This window comes from Lissotriton helveticus, chromosome 12 (genome assembly GCF_964261635.1).
Source record: "Lissotriton helveticus chromosome 12, aLisHel1.1, whole genome shotgun sequence".
In the NCBI taxonomy this organism is placed as follows: Eukaryota; Metazoa; Chordata; class Amphibia; order Caudata; family Salamandridae; genus Lissotriton; species Lissotriton helveticus.
This window is the reverse complement of record NC_136073.1, coordinates 559,731,299-559,745,605: the sequence shown is the minus strand read 5'-3', so window position 1 is coordinate 559,745,605 and position 14,307 is coordinate 559,731,299. Positions and strand designations below refer to the sequence as shown.

Genomic DNA, 14,307 nt, shown 5'->3' with positions numbered 1-14,307 from the left:
GGATATGGGCAGTGCTTATATAGGCACCACCCCAACACGCTGACACCAGTTAATTTAGTTCTGCGCTAGTCAGCGCAGATCCGAAGAGAGCTACACGGTCATTTTTTGACTGACACTTTTTCAACTTTTTTTCAAAGTTTTTTGCGATCCTTTGTCTTAGAGTGGCAGGTATGTCGACAAGTAAAGCCATCTTCAAGTGCCTGTCACCAATAGATGTTATTGGACTTGCTTCTTGTTTGTCTTTGGTCCCTCAAGTGCAACCACGATGAGAAGACCTGCATTGACTGCAGTGTCATGCACCCCAAGGCTTTGATGGAACGGTCCCTCAAGCTCCTTGCTGGGCGACGCCACAACAGTCTCCTTCCCGATCAACAGGAAGGTCCCGAGAACAGTCGCGGAGCTCTAGATTCTGGTCACACTCAAAGTAGTCTTCCAGTAAGTACCACAAAAAAGCAGAGCAAGAAGCCTGTCCGTTGAAAGCATCTGATGAAATGAGCGAGCGTCTTCTTTAACGGCCTGGATCTGCGGTCTGGATCCATGGTAGAGCCTGTGCCTGGGTGGGCTGACTCTGCGTCTCCCGAGTTTCAGCGCGCCTGAGTGACCCCCAACCCAACTTTGCAAATGTTATGAGGCCATGCACCTCATATTTGGGCAACCTGTCCCCACTAGCGCACCTGAGGGTCGGTAGTGATCCTCCGCTGGCAGTTCTGCCCCCTGCACCAGTCGGGCCCCTTGGATCCACAGACTGATACAGACTTGCGCCAGTTGTACCACCTCCACCTTCCCTTGCACCAGTTGCAATGTCGACTCCCCGACTCTGACACAGAGCTGGTGGGAGTTATCCGATGCCGACTGGAACCATGCTCTCTTGGCCGAAAGCCTGAGCCCTATTCCTATGGGTTAAGACTTGGGGTAGATTTGGAGGGGCCACGAACCCTGAAAAATACCAGTCCCTAGACCCTAACATGGACTGGTGAGGAATTGGCAGACCCCAGTGGACTGGACACCTCCCCAGATACTGGCATGGTCTCTCTTCCTAATGTGGCTATGGAGAAGCGAGCGTCTTTTGCAATGGTGGTGAGATGGCTGGCCAAGGTACTGGACCTTAGCCTTCCCTCAGTGGCAGTTAAGACTAACTTCTTAACAAAGGTGCTTCAGCCAGGAGTGACCCACTCAGAATCTTTTCTCCTATTAAATGAAGCCCTTTCAGATGTCCTGCTTGGGAGCTGGTCTCAACCCTGCACAGGTGATCCTGTGAACAGAAAAATTCCCCGCCGCCATTGTCCCGCCCCAGGGGACCCCAGTTTCCTCACACAGTACCCTACCCTGGAGAGCATGGTGGTCCAAGCCTCCTCTTCCCGTGGAAATTCTGGCACATTGCCGACCACCCCGCCAGATAGGATATCCAAGATGGTGGTTACCGTAGGATAGAAAATGTTTTCTTCTTCCAGCCGGGCACTGCAGTCCGTGAACACTGCTTAGCTTTTGGGTGGTTACTCCCATGCACCGTGGGATTCAGTTGCACAGGTGCTGCCTCTGGTTCCAGACCACACTGTCCAAAGGCATTGCCGATGGGAGGGATGCAGCCATGTTCATGATCTGATGTGGGCTGGATACGAGTGACTCGCTAGGCAGACGAGTGGTTTCTTCATCAGTGGCATTATGGTACCATGCCTGACTGAAGATGACTGGCTTTACCGGGCATGTCCAAGCTTTGCTTAAAAAGAGGGCGAACCAAGAAAAACATGGCTTGGAAGTTCGGGCTGGACTGTTCCCATGAGGCACAGGGTCGGACTGATTTGCATATGGCCATGTCTGAACTGGGGTGGCGGAATGAGCTAAAGAACGGTGATGGATTAAACCCAGATCAGTTGACTGGGGGTGAGTGTTTGTATTGTCAACGCTCCGTCCATCACCACCTTTGGTTTTTCCAAGCTTTGCTTAAGACATGCCCTTTGATAGCTCCATTCTCTTTTGAGGCGAGGCTTACTCGGTGCTGAAGTGCTTCAAGGACAACAGGGCTACAGTCAGATCCTTGGGCATTTCCATGGCCCCTGCCAACCCCAGTCCACCTTTTGCTACTTTTGTGGCCACAGAAGGGGCTTACAGCCACGTCTTTACCTGCTCAGCCACCATGGAATGCCAGCTTCCCAGCCTCTGCGTGGCAGAGGGCTCTGTACCCCCAGACCCTGGGGCAGTCCACCACACCTCCCGGCAGACGCAACCTTCAAACCTCTTTAGTTCTCTCTTCAACCATCATAGGCAACCAGTGGGAGTCAGGATACACCACCACTTGCACCACTGGAGGTTGATAACATTAAACCGCTGGGTTCTCCATTGTCCGAAGAGGCTTCTCCCTCCCCTTCGGGACTACCATGCCACCCACTTGCTACAGGCTGACTGAGGACCATCTCCCCTTACTCAACCAGGAAGTAACTGCTACCTTAGCCAAGGGGGCCATAGAGAGGGTTCTGATGCCAGAAGTTGGTTGTAGTTGTTATTCCTGTTACTTTCTGGTGCCTAAAAAGTCTGAGGCCTTTGTCCTATCCTAGACTTGTGCCCTCTCAATTCCTTCCGCAAGAAGGAGAAATTCAGAATGCTCACGCTTGCTCAAGTTCTGTCTGGCCTGCACCCGGGAGACTGGATGGTAGTATTGGACAAATATTTTCATATCCATATCCATGTCCTGCCGGCCCGCAGACATTACCTGTGGTTCACAATGCTCCTTTTTGACATTAGCAGCTCTTCTCGGATGTTCACAAAGGTAATGGCAGTTATAGGAAGCCTGCTTTTTATATAGTATACCAAAACAAGTATGTAGAAGGTCAAGACTACCCTTATTAGTTTACAGGGCTTAAATTAATAATCCCCAAATGCTTTCTTTTGTGGTAGTGTAGGCGAGCAATTTAGGCTTATCAGAGGATAGTGTTAAGCATTCGATGAACGCACAGTCAACAGATGAGACACACTCAAGAAGAAACTTGAGACAAATTTAGAAAATAACAATTTTACATATATTTTAATACCAAGACATTCGTAATTGGGTAAGTACTTTTCGTAATAGCAATTTTTACAGGTAAGTAAAATTGTAGCATAAATGCGTTTTTACGTGGTAATTTTTTCCTATGAAGAAAAGGGCATATACTGCACAGAGGTACTTGCAATTGTATTCCATGGGTCGCCTTTAGGACTTAAGGTGCTGGGAGAGCCAAAGTCCCACCAGCAGTTCAGGTTTACCTGCCCTGGAGCATCCGGGTGCCGAGGTGCTGGATGGGTTGGTAACCTTACACACTACACTATCGCAAAGATGGGGGAGGGGTGGTACCACCTGGAAACAGGCTGCAGAAGGGGCCTTGGAGACAAGCGGGATGGCTCAGTTTGTGGGGTCCTGGGAGCAGAGAAGCACCGTTGGTTGATGTGGACCTGTGCTGGGGAGCTCAGTTGCAGAGGGTTTTGGTCGGCTGATGCCCATGTGTCAAAGTTACCCACGGTCCACTGTTAGTTCTGTAAAGAGGAACAAAACAGGAACGCTTGGCCACTCTCTGTACTGGCCTCTTGCCTCTGCGATGCTGTTGTCACTCGTCGGCTGCTCTGCCTTTGTGGCATTGGAGTCCGGATTGTACTCAAACAAGCTTAGGTAGCTGCAAGGGGTTGGTAACCATGGTATTGATGCAGGGTGGCTCTGGTTGGTCCTGGTGTCTTCTCCTGTGGTGGCGAGACGAATCTGACCTCTTGGAGCACAGTGTCTTCTTCCTGGGCAGGTGTTGGTCTGTGGACCCGGTGAACAGCAGATCAAAGGCGACAAAGGCTTTGATGTTCCTCTGTAGCAGGCATTGTTCCTGGCCTCACAGAGCGCTGACGCTCACCTGCAGGGGGTCCGAAACATGTCTGCGGTCTAAGAGGTTAGTAGGTGGTAGGTTCCAGGGTACACCTCTAGGGTGCACTCTCTGTGCATGTTTTAATAAATCCACTACTGGCATAAGTATGGATTTATTTACACAAGGTGTTTGATGCCATACACCATAGGTTTAAGTGAAGCAGTTGTGTAGCTGGGGAACTCTTAATGACCATTGCCCAGTGTATGTACTTTAAGGTGGCTACCCTGTTGACTTGTACTATCTAGCGATTGAACTAGACAGCACAGTGTCAGATCTGTTCATGCAGATATGTCCTCAGATGTAATATAATGCACCCTGCCAAAGGACTGTAAGTCCTGCTGTAGGGGTGACTTAGATATATTGAATGCAGCGTCTAGAGGCATGGCACATAGGGTGTGCGTGTCATGTCGTGTTTTCACATTTGTATACGTCATTTCACGCAGCCTAAATGTTAGTCTGCATGAGTTTGGTGTTAAGCCCCTTAGGGTGGCACAATACATTCTGCAGCCCTTAGGTACCCTCTTTAGTACCCATACCCTAGGTACCATTCACTAGTAACTTACAGAGATAATAAAGGTCTTGCCAATTGGGGAACAGTTAGTTTGTTTTAGGGAAAGAGCACTGGTGACCTGGTTAGCACGAACGCCCCCTGAGACTAAGTGGAAACACCTGCAAAGGGCATCTGCATGGGCAATGCTAGGTCTGTGATCGCCTGTAAAGTTCATTCCCTATAGGGAGAAGGACCAGCTCAACAGTTTTGGGTTTTCACCTTTTATTTGTATCAGCTATTTGAGTGGCCTATGGTCAGTTTGTACAGGCAAGTGAGTCCCAAGCAGGTATGGTCTCAGCTTCTTCAGTGACTAAGCCACAGCAAATGCTTTCCTCTCAGTGGCACTCTAACGCTTTTCTCTGGGAAGTAACCTCCTACTAATTAAAGCAACAGGCTGGTCATGGCCATCATCTTTGGTCTGAGATAGGACCGCTCCTATCCAATGTTCAGAGGCATCAGTCTGCACTATGAACTGCTTTCTTCAGAGTGTCAAAAGCCTTTTGACAGGTAATTGTCCAGTTTACCTTCTGCGGTTTCTTCTTGGAGTTCAACTCTGTGACGGGTGCCACAATAGTACCATATTCTTTCACAAACCTCCTGTAGCATCCAATCAAGCCAAAGAATGCCCTTACTGGAGTCTGGGTTGTTGGCGCTACCTAGTCCACAATTGTTATGATTTTGGGTTGTAAGGGTTACATTTGGCCTTCACGTACAAGGTAACCCAAGTATACAAAAGAATCCTGCCCGTTCTGGCACTTGCTTGCCTTGAAAGTGAGACCTGCACTCTGCAGAGCCTCAAGGACCTTGCCAAGGTGGATCAGGTGGTCCTGCCAGGTGGAGCTATTAACAGCAATATCATCAAGTTATCCAGTATTGGGGTATCTTTCATAGATTCACATGCCTGAATCATTCCCCGTCGTCGAGGCGGGAGTCCCACGGTAAATAAAAAAGCAGTGCAAAAAGACTGATGGACCACTACCTTGACTCTATGAACACAGTAGTCAATGAAGCCGCCCCACTTCAACTGAAGAGAGTCTCCACCAAAACTTCTAACCCCTGGTATGATGATAGTCTCAATGACGACAGGCGTACTATGCGAATGGCAGAGCGCACCTGGAGATCGGACCCTTCAGCACTGCACCTCAAAAGGCTTAAGAACAAAAGAAACGCCTACTTCAGGAAAATAAAGCGCACAAAGGCGGACTTCTTTAGCCGTCAGTTGGACCAAGCAAAAAACAGGCCAAGAAAGCTGTTCGAACTAATCAAGACCCAAACAAAGACTCAACCCCTACAATCAAACAGCACAACAGGCGACACCCCACACTGTGAAGCCTTCTCTGCTTTCTTTAAGCTAAAGACTGACAACATAAGAAATGACCTCATCTTGGATGTAAGTCGATTCCCCAACAACACCAGAATGTCTTACACTCAACCTAAAAACAAGGCATCTTGGCTGTACTTCGATACCTACTCGGAAGAAGCAATACGCAAACTGCTCTGCACCTTGAAGCCCTCTAATCACTCACAGACCCTCTACCTGCTAATGCTGTAAAAGACTTCATCCCCTTGCTCCTCCCTCTCTGGACCAAAATCATCAACAGCTCCCTGCAACAAGGCCTCATTCCGGACTCCCTCAAGGTGGGGCAAGTCACGCCTATACTCAAGAAACCTACAGCTGATCCGTCTGACCTAAACAATTACCGGCCCATCACCAATATCCCCACCCTGGCCAAACTGCTGGAAAAATGTGTCCAACTACAACTAACTAAACACATTGACCAATTTGACCTCCTCAACCCTCATCAATCAGGCTTCCGAGCGAAACATAGCACGGAAACAGCTATGACACACATAATTGATGACGCCCTCCAAATTCTTGATCGCAATGAGTCCTGCCTCCTCATCCTTCTTGACCTCTCGTCAGCATTTGACACGGTCAAACATGAGAACTTGCTGGAGCTGCTATGCACTAGAATGGGTCTATCGGGAACTGTTCTCAAATGGTTTTCGTCCTTCCTTCACAATCGATCACAGAAGTTCAAGATCGACAATGTGCTATCCACACCTGTGCCTGCAGATCTAGGCGTCCCACAAGGATCCTCCCTTTCCCCCACACTGTTCAACCTCGTCATGGAACCGCTCGCCACCTTGCTCCAAGCTTCCAATGTCCAATTCCATATGTACGCCGATGACACACAACTCTACCTAAAGCTACAATCTCCGGAAGATATCAAACATCTGAACTCCACGCTTATTAACACTCAATCTTGGCTGGCAGATAATCACCTCAAACTAAATGCTCTGAAAACCGAGTTCCTACTCATCTCACCCCCGACGAAAACTTCCACCACCCAAACATGGCTCAATAATCTAACAGCACTCAATGTCCAACCTACCATCGTGGACTCGGCGAAATCCCTAGGCATCACACTCGACGCCAAGCTCAACATGCAGCAGCACGTTAGCAAAGCCACAAAAGCAGCTAATTTCCAAATCAACACATTGAGGAAAATTAAACCTTTCCTCCCTGCCGAAGACTTCCAAACTGCTGTACAAGCTCTAGTCATCCCTCGAATAGACTACGGAATTGTGGCCCTCAGCGGACTCCCGCTATCCACAACAGCACCCTTAAGAGCCTCCCTGAACTCTGCCGCGAGACTCATTACTGGCTCAAGAAAACATTAGCATATATCCCCAGACTTAAAGTCTCTAAAATGGCTGCCTTTTGAAGCCAGAATACAGCTAAAAATTTCAGTTATGACACACACGGCCGTGCACCACAATGCACCCAACTACCTCGCTCAAAAGTTGTCTATCTCAGGAGGTTCGAGGTCCAATAGAAGCACAAAAAACCTACTCCTGAAACCTCGTAGATTCCGGAAAGAGAAAACATACAAGCGCTCCTTCTCTGGAATGGCACCCAGGATTTGGAACGCGCTCCCGCCTGAAACTAGGCTGATCTCCTCCACTGCACTCTTCAAGAAAGAGGTGAAAACCATCCTTCTGGCCAAGATCTCCTGAACATGATTGGTGCTGGATCAGAGACTCTGCATTGCTTTGTATCACTGCTCACCTTGTCCTCTGGCACTATACTTCTAACCTGATGTTGTCACTACCAATATATGTTACACGTTGATTCACTCTCCAGATGCCCCCACTCAGTGTTCTCGCTACACTAAGACTTTGGTATAAGCTATCCACACACCCAAGGTACACATGAACACCCCTGTAGTGGGATCAATGACTTATGCCGTCTTATATTACTTGTTTACCTGATTGTATTGTGATATGTTTCATGTATGTTACTATTACCCCACCATGTTAGTGACTACTATATTGCTCCCATTGTCTCTGTTCACTCCTACTGCCCCTACCCTGTCTTTGTGAAGCGCACTGATATCCGTAAGGATCTTGTTCGCGCTATATAAAACTCTGAATAAATAAATAAATAAAAAGCACTTTGTAGTAGTAGTAGGCCCTAGGAATAGGCCTGAGGCCTAAATTATAGTAGCCTATCTACCTCATTATGTCAAAAAGACCAAAGTCTTTGCTCCAACCAATAAGCTCACAGCACCCTCTAGAACCCTCTCTGCAGAGCCAGCTCTCCTCAGATTTTCACCGCACGTCGTGGGTGAAGGGAGTCTCCCTGAGCTCTGCTCAGTTTTTTCTTCAGCTTTACTTCTTTTTGGATTACAAGATCATACTTCATTTCTCTGACCCAATTAAGGCGGTAATATGGCAGAAGGGCAGTAAACAAGGTAATAGACTATGATTTATGTCTAACCTTTTCCTCAATAACTCTCACGTTCTGAGAGATGAGGCTATTTTGGGTCAGAGACTTTTACCTGCCACTTCTGAGGAGGATGAGGAGAGGTCAAAGGGAGAAGTCGCGCCAGGAGCCTACTGAGGGCGCGCATAAAAGCCATAAGATTCACCTTGAGTCTTTATAGGCACTTCTCACAGAGGATACTACTTCCTTTTCATCCCTGACACTACATCAGGGAAGTCCTCTTGACCGGACATTAGGAGTATATAACAAATATCTCCATGTCTACTATTACTGCCTCATCTTTATGATCCTCATCTACGATGATCGTCGACGACGGCCTCTTCTTCGGTGGTCGTCGACGATGGCCTCTTCTACGAGGGTCGTTGACGACCGCCTCATCTACGGTGGTCGTCGACGACAGCATCGTCTTCGACAGTCGTCGATGACTGCTTCGTCTACGACGGTCGTCGACGACTGCTTCGTCTAAGACGGTCGTCAACGACGGCCTTGTCGGTCGTCGACGACGGCCTCGTCTACGACGGTCGTCGACGACGGGCCTCGTCTACGACAGTCGTCGACGACGGCCTCTCGTTGACGGCCTCATCTAAGGTGATCGTCTATGCCTGATCTTTGATAGTGTCATCTATAATGGCAATGCCTAGCTACGACGGTCGTCTATGACAGCCTTATCAAGGTAGCTTCATATACATATGGCCTCATTTGTGAATGGTCTACACTACACATGGCACCATCTATGAATGGTATCATCTATGGCTGGCCATCATTCGATTGCCTCATCTATGAGTGCCTCATCTACGGAGGATTTCACCTATTTTAACCTCATCTATGATGGTATTGCTATGACTGTCTTCTATGACAGCATCATTCTCTAACAATGGCCACGTATACCAATGGCCACGTCTACCAATGGCCACGTCTACCATTGGCCTCGCCTACCAATGGCCTCGTCTACCAATGGCCTCGTCTACCAATGGCCTCGTCTACCAATGGCCTCGTCTACCAATGGCCTCGTCTACCAATGGCCTCGTCTACCAATGGCCTCGTCTACCAATGGCCTTGTCTACCAATGGCCTAGTCTACCAATGGCTTACTCTAATAATGGCCTTGTATACCAATGGCCTTGTCTAACAATGGCCTCGTCTATCAATGGCCTCGTCTATCAATGGCTCTGTCTATCAATGGCTTAGTCTACCAATGGCTTCGTCTACCAATGGCCTCGTCTTTCAATGGCCTCGCCTGCCAATGGCCTCATCTGCCAATGGCCTTATCTACCAATGACCTCATCTACTGATGACCTGATCTACCAATGGCCTCATCTACTGATGGCCTCATCTACGAAGGGCAAATGGCCTCATTTGTTACCCTCATCTACGGATGCCCTCACTTATTATTGCCTCATCTTCAATGGCATTGTATATGGCTGTCGTTTATGTCAGCCTCGTCTAGGAGGGTTGCTCATGACGGTTATCTATGACGTCGTGCTAGTCTGCAATTATCCCGCTTACATAACCATGTCTACGACAAAGTCTATGATGAGATTGTTTGTGATGGCTTCAGCGGTAAGAGCATCATATATATTTTTAATGTAGTGGGCAGCAGCTAGATTTTGACTGCCAGCTACAGGCAAACAGAATATCTCCTTCATGGTTTCGAGGAGGTATGCAGGAAGATCACGAGAGTGGTACCTATAATAGACTAAGTCTATTCCAGCAGTGTTTCTGCGCATAGAACAGAAATGATGTGTACCTACTAGCAGCCCATCCGATCTGACAGGCCACCTTTCGACCAGATTCAGTAATTTCACAGACCGCTCAATAGCAATTTTAAATCCTGTAATACCTATCACCACACCGCCTTACAAAGAAGGATGTCGTCTGGACCTTATGGGGAAAAAATTCTCTACTTTGGCAGTGGCCTCTAGTAGAGCTGACAATCCTTTTCCTTGATCAGTTTTTATGATCGTCAAATGTGGTGGACATAGCGAGTTTCAATGACCTCATTACTGAGGTGAACGCCAGGGATGGCTTAAAGCCGCTACCTTCAGCCCTGAGCGAAGTTTCTAGGCATGGCCTATGATGAAGAGTTGTTGGTTTGCTAAACATTTGAATGAAGCCCTCTTAGTTATAAAACCGGGCACTGATAATGCACGATCATTAAGCACCCTTCAATATGGGCGCGGATCTTTCAGAGAAGCGTGATGAAGGGGTTTTCATCAAGAGGAGGATACCAAAACCAATCGAATAAGCAGAATCTATCTCAGTATAGCCTTGCAGCCAGGCATCTTTCCGTAGATAGTCTGTCTACTTTCTCCCGTCACGAAAGAGATTTAAGTATCAAGACTGAGACACTAACAGGAGGCCATGGTCCCCACAAGGCTCCAATCATTTTACCCTTTTCTCGCGTGGGTCAGAAGATTTCAGGTTTTTGTTTACAAGTGACAGGGAACTATGTCGGACCAATGTGTTCTAAACCTAGTAACCAATGGCCACTCCCTGGAATTCATCAAACAGCCATATACTACTCCGCCCAGGGGTCCCCCTCCCCCTCGTTTTCACAACAATTATGTTATTTAAACAAAGGATATTTTATGGCTTCTCTGGATGGAGAGGGTGCGAATTTCCAGATACCTGCCCACCCCAAACAGCACGAATATTTTCGCTTTCACGCGTCTGACGCCCATTATAGGTGCGTAGTGCTCCCGTTTGGGCTAAGATCGTCACCAAGAGCCTTTCACGAAGTGCTTGGTACTAGTGGCAGCAGCATTGAGATCTTGAGGAATGCAAGTATTCCCCTGTCTAGACGATTGGCTGCTCAAAGGTCCTTCAGAACACGAAACCAGGATTGCCACAGTAGATGTACCCATCTCGTTTTTTCTCTGGGGCTGATTCTCAACGACAGCAAATTGCAGTTAGATCCTCTCCAAGTAAAGACACAATCCAGAACAAAGCATTCTTGTCACACGACCACCAGTTGTGTTTTCAAAAATGGGCAAGGTTAACTTCAAAAGGTCAGTTTCAGTTCAAATGTTTGTTTCGTTCCTGAAGATATGCTCTTCAGCGATACATCTCATACCATTAGCATGGCTCAAAATGAGACCTTTTCAGGAAGAACTACAGTTTCAAGAACAATAAACAATGGGTTCGTTCGACGATACCATCAAGGTTACGCCGTGCATGATAAATTCTGTACATTGCTGGTCGCAGACAGAGAATATAATCCAGGGTCGCACGTTCCTGCAAACCATTCCAGGGTTAGTTTTAACGACTGATGCCTCCATGGAATGTTGGGGAGGTCATCGGCAGGATTTGCAGAATTCAAGGAAAATGGTCTCAAAGACAACAGCAGATCAACAGGCTTGAGCTCCACAACGCTGTTCTGTCCCCCCAAGCATTCCTCCTGAGGATTGAGGGTTCGTCTGTGCCAGTACAGACCGACAATACCATCAGCATGTATTATATCAATACACAAGGAGAAACTAAATCAGCTATACTCTCGCAAGAGGTTCAGGAATTGTGAGAAGGTGTTGCATTGCACAAGATGTCTTGAGAGCTGAACACGTCAGGGCTCTCCACAATGCTCTGAGCATGTCTCAGTCGGACTGTCACGAGTGGACGCCGGAAAAGGAACAGGTGAACCCAGTTTTTTCCAAGTTTGGGTTAAGCTGGCACGGGATCTATTTGCATTCAGAGAGAACAAAGACGGCCGATATTATGCCAGCAGGTTCCCTTAACAGGGATCAAGAGGGAATGCCCTGTCCATGCAATGGTCAGGGGTTTGTGCGTACGATTTTCCCCCGATACCATTGGTTCCGAAGGTGTTCTGCAAGATGAAGCTGCAAGGTTGCCATCTGATTCCGATTGCACCCCGTTGGCCAATATTGGTTCTCGGAACTTCTGCTATTGTTTATAGACAAGCCCATTCGGCTACGGCTTGAGCCTACGATGTTGTCAGGGGACGGAGATCAAGTGGTTCGTCCGGATCCACAGTCATTACACTTGCACGCACAGCTTATCATTTGTTAGAGTTCAAGGGCATCAACGTTTCAAAGAACTGTTGTGAAATTTTGGCCAATTCTCGTGCCCGAGGCACAATCAAGGCTTATCGCCTCAAATGGAAGCGATTTTGCGGTTGGTGTGAGGTGATAGCCATTCACTCAATTACAGTTACTGCAGAACAAGTTCTCCATTATGTGCTCTTCTAGCCAAGTCTGGGCTTAGTTTTTCTTCAACGAACAAAATGCGTCTTGCTGCTCTTTCCAGAATTAGGAAATGTTAAAATTTTTCTTTTTTCTGCTCTTCGGCACTTGTCAAACAGTTTATGAAAGGGCTTTTCCGAGCCTTTCTCTCCAGTGCGAGCACCCTCCCAGAGTGAGCACTCGGCATTGCTAGCGCAGTTAATGCAGTGTACATTTGAGCTGATCCATAAACCAGATCTCAAATTCCTCACCTGGAAGGTTGCCCATTTACTGGCTCTTACTTCGCAAAAAAGGGTTTGTGTAATCCAAGCTTTCACTATAAAGGAACACCTCACTTTTACATTTTCCTTGGAACTATGTAACCCTTTGGACGAATCCTGGGTTCATTCCTAGGGTACCAACACAATTTCACTCTAACGAACCGGTAAGATTAAGGACATGCATGTTTTCTTTCCAAATCCTTCAACTCCAGCGGAGAGAACATTGCATTCTTTAGACATCAAAAGATGCTTAAAGTTCTACCTCCAGAGAACCAAGACTTTTAGAAAATCAGATCATCTGTTTATGACTTATGGCCAGACTACGTTGGGTAAAGCGGTCATTTAAGCTACGTTTTCCAGATGGATAGCCTCTGCCATCCAGTTCTGTCACATCAAGGCTAACCGACCATTGACAAGGTCTGTTCGATCTCATTCCACAAGAGCTGTGGCAGCGTCTGCAGCTTTGTTTGCAGGTGTGACGCTTGAAAACATTTGCCGTGCTGCGACATGGAAGAATGTCCACACGTTTACAAAACATTACTGCCTACAATCAGCAAATCAGAATGATGCGGCAGTGGGCCAAACCGTTTTACGCCACATGTTTCCATAGGAATACATTCAGGTTCTAACGTTGGCTTATTTCTTAAAAAGTACATAAAATTCAAGTTGTTGTTTATAATATACAGACATATGTTATCATATACTGAGTTTCTATGACACTAAAGTTCCTTTCCTGTAGGAAATTGCATAATTTCTATGTTGGTTCGGAATATGACTTGTTAATAGGTCAATCTCTAGGCGATTGTTGGTTGTTAACGGTACATTCATGGGGGTGCACTACAATAAGTCTCCCACCATCCGCAACCGACTTTGCCGGGTTTACTGCTTGCTATTCTGATTCAGGCATGTGAATCTATGAAAGATACCCCAATACTGGATAAGAAAACAAGTTACTTACCTGTAACTTCAGTTATCCAGTATTGGTATCTTTCATAGATTCACATGCACCTACCCTCCTCCCCGGAGAGTCAGTTCTCTAAGATTGGGATACTTGTTCCCACTTGTGCTACGAAAATCTGAGGAGAGCTGGCTCTGCAGAGAGGGTTCTAGAGGGTGCTGTGAGCTGATTGGTTGGAGCAAAGACTTTGGTCTTTTTGACATAATGAGGTAGATAGGCTACTATAATTTAGGCCTCAGGCCTATTCCTAGGGCCTACTACTACTACAAAGTGCTTTTTGCACTGCTTTTTTATTTACCGTGGGACTCCCGCCTCGACGACGGGGAATTATTCAGGCATGTGAATCTATGAAAGATACCAATACTGGATAACTGAAGTTACAGGTAAGTAACTTGTTTTCGTATGCTGCACTAAAAGTCTCCAACCCTGCCAGGACTTTGTTCACCAACCTGTGGAAGGTGGCAGAGGCATTCTTTAATCCAAATGGCATTACAGTGAACGGGTAATGTCCATATAGGGTAGAGAATGCTGACTTTTCTTTTGCTCCTAGGGTCATACCAATCCGCCAGTACCCTGATGTCAAATGGAAAGTACTGAAACATCTAGCCGCTCCCAACCTGTAAACTAATTCATCAGCTCTTAGAATAGGGCGTGCATCTTTCTTGGTAACAGCATG

The 14,307-nt window shown here is 47.1% G+C and overlaps 1 protein-coding gene across 2 annotated transcripts in view; it reads left to right on the top strand.

Moving 5' to 3' along the window:
• Positions 1–14,307, top strand: part of SLC7A6 (solute carrier family 7 member 6) — a 457,165-nt gene that overhangs the window by 358,190 nt on the left and 84,668 nt on the right. The window lies entirely within an intron of this gene.